This window comes from Acanthaster planci, linkage group LG06, assembly GCF_054643075.1.
Source record: "Acanthaster planci isolate LZ-2023a linkage group LG06, COTS_SCS, whole genome shotgun sequence".
Taxonomy (NCBI): Eukaryota; Metazoa; Echinodermata; class Asteroidea; order Valvatida; family Acanthasteridae; genus Acanthaster; species Acanthaster planci.
The window spans coordinates 2,780,788-2,783,593 of record NC_141782.1 but is presented as its reverse complement, the minus strand read 5'-3'; positions in this window follow the sequence as shown (position 1 = coordinate 2,783,593).

Here is a 2,806-nt window from a genome sequence, read left to right as displayed (position 1 = left end):
TATTAATTTGTTAGGCTATTTTCTTTTATGTGTACTTGGGTTCATCTGCACCAATACCTATTCGTGCAGGGAAAAAAACACCAATAGCAAAGCTCAGTCACAGTTACAACGGAACATCTCGCATATTTTGAAAGGTGCAATCTCACATTTGCAGGTGAATATAAAAATCACAAAATTATTCTTCAATAGCATGCTTGGTGTAAAGACAGCTACGAGACTAAACTCCCTTTGAAGTCAATGCTTTCGGGCAAACTGACCCTTTGAAGAGAATGAAGATAGGAGGCCATCTCCAACAATGATTCATTTCTCAAAATTGTTGTTAGTAGTTCGCGCACAGTGCCTATATGCATGTGCAATTGGTAACAGGGTTTTTATGTACCTATCAAAGTGCTTTCCAATATTACAGGTTTTTCCAGCCAATTTCAGAAAATGTGTAAATGAATTAGTAATACCAACATTTGTTTTTGAGTGAAATAGAACGAACATTCAAATCCCCGTTTCTATTTAACAAATAAAAATTCTATTTTAAGGAGGATGCATTCAGTCGTCTAGAGTCAGTGTTCAATTTCCTGATATTGATATATTACTGGTTTGTATATTGACATTCATTTTTGCGCGAAATTGAATGCACCTCTGCAATCCTGCATTTATCTTAATTTGAACTAAATCTATTTCAGAAAATGTGCAGGCGATTTCGCGTGACGTATCATGTAAGGCATGGCTGGCCAAGAATTAGAATTCATTTGTTTGTCAACAGAAGTTGTATTCTTAGAAGTGTTTAGTTGATTGGTTAAATATTTGAATATTTATGATTTAAATAACCATTCATGTTGTCATTGGAAACTATCGACTATTGTAGGAAATCTATAAACACCGGAACTGAGGGAACCTTCCTTCTTGTGCTGCGTTTCAATCACAGAAACCTTAATTTTTTTTACAGTTTGATAACGAACACACTGTAAATGAGTTACATGACATTTTTTATCAAAGTGGTGTCATAATTTGTGTAACCTTTTATATTCTAATCAAATTGAACGTATATTTTGTGATTTTAAATTACAGCAAATGAAAATGAATACTCCCGAAAGGTCACAGTAAAAGACAGATTTTCAGCGAATAAGAGTGCACATTTTTTGTAATTGGCAAGGAATACGTCAATCCAAAATCCCAGTCATGTATCTGTGACCTATTTAATGAAATGTAATGCACATTCATTGATTTGAAGGATGCAAAACGAAGTCGAATGCTTGTTATTACGAAAATGAAACCAGATTTTAAGTTGTTTTCAGCATCTACACTAAATTGAAATTTATTTTACAAATTAGATCGTGCATTTTCCGAAATTGGTCGGGAAAAACCTATATTACCTTTGCTCACTGGGCCCATGAAAAACTCCAAATACCATCTCAGCTCCCTGGGGAATAATGATAATGATAACAATACAGGATTTCTATAGCACCATTCCATCTAGATCATGGTGCTAAGGGTAACAACGACCAATGATATAAGGACATTTAAATTCAGATTGCAAATAAATATGTTTTGTTTTATTTGAAGGATGAAACAGTTTCCAGAGCTCTGATATGGGCGGGTATTGCAAGGGTGCACGCATCATGACCCTTGTCTGGATTCGAACCCGCACTGACCTGGAGCTTTACCCGCCAACTACGAATCCAATGCTCCAGTACTCCACAGGTTCAGTGCACCTGATAGCTCAGCTCAATGAGAGAGCATGTCCATGCAGGACGCTGAATTTGGGTGCAACTCCAAACATGGCCTCACAACTTTTCATTTGCAACAGATCCTGGAATACATTTTTTTTTTTCAGGAAAACAGCGTATGCCGAACTCGAACTCCATAAGGTTAGCTGTAAGGTAAGCCACTCTGCCTCAAATGCCTATAAAAATGCACACAAGTGACATCTGCTATTTTCATCGACACTTGGCCACGTACACACTCTAGCATAAACTCACGCACATCCGGATTCCTGCAAGGATCTGGGGAGGGACATGGTAGATTGTTTGGCTGTTTTCTCTTTCTTCTTTACGTCCTCCTCCAGGGTGGGCTAATCCAAAGACTTTGGATAGATAACATGGCCAGACCCAATTTACTCCTCCAGCGATGAGGGGCTCTTTGGGAATACAAGGGTGGACAAAGATGCCAACTGTCTTGTGCTTCTGAAGGGCTTCTGGTTTTGACCCCCTCAATCTTCAACAGATGGCTCAATCTCCAACTGATCGCTCAATCTCCAACAGATCAAGTGGCAGGGTCCAAGTTCTTACACCCCCACTGGAGACAACTAGAGCTCTGTAGAGCTTCAGTTGTCGGAACACTGATGTTTGTCTGCAGTCTGGAGAGGTGTGGCATTGCCAACATAAGACTCCCCCCACAAGAAAAAGTCCAATCCACCTCAGCTGCTGGGCTTTTTATAACAGTACTGCTTAACATCCAAGTTTATGCTGACAGAGCCTCTCTCTATTTCAAAGACCATTCAAAAGCATTTATTATTGCCAAAGGAAGCTTGGACTCGTGGTGCTATGAAAATTGGGCCCTAATGTGCTGTCTATGGCGAGGGTAGACCCAAGGTATTTTACAATCACCTAGTTCTTCTGTGAGCTCACTTTCATCCCATTGGATCAAAGCCTGGTCAACAAGTCTGCTGGTCTGCATGTGGAATTGATGGTTGCTTCCACCCAGCAGGTCTATCTTGTCAGCAAACCCGAGGTTTCACGGTGGTTCTCACATACACCGAGATGGTGGAGTCCTGTATGGTGTTTTTGAGGTAGTCAAGCAGGATGGAGCATGC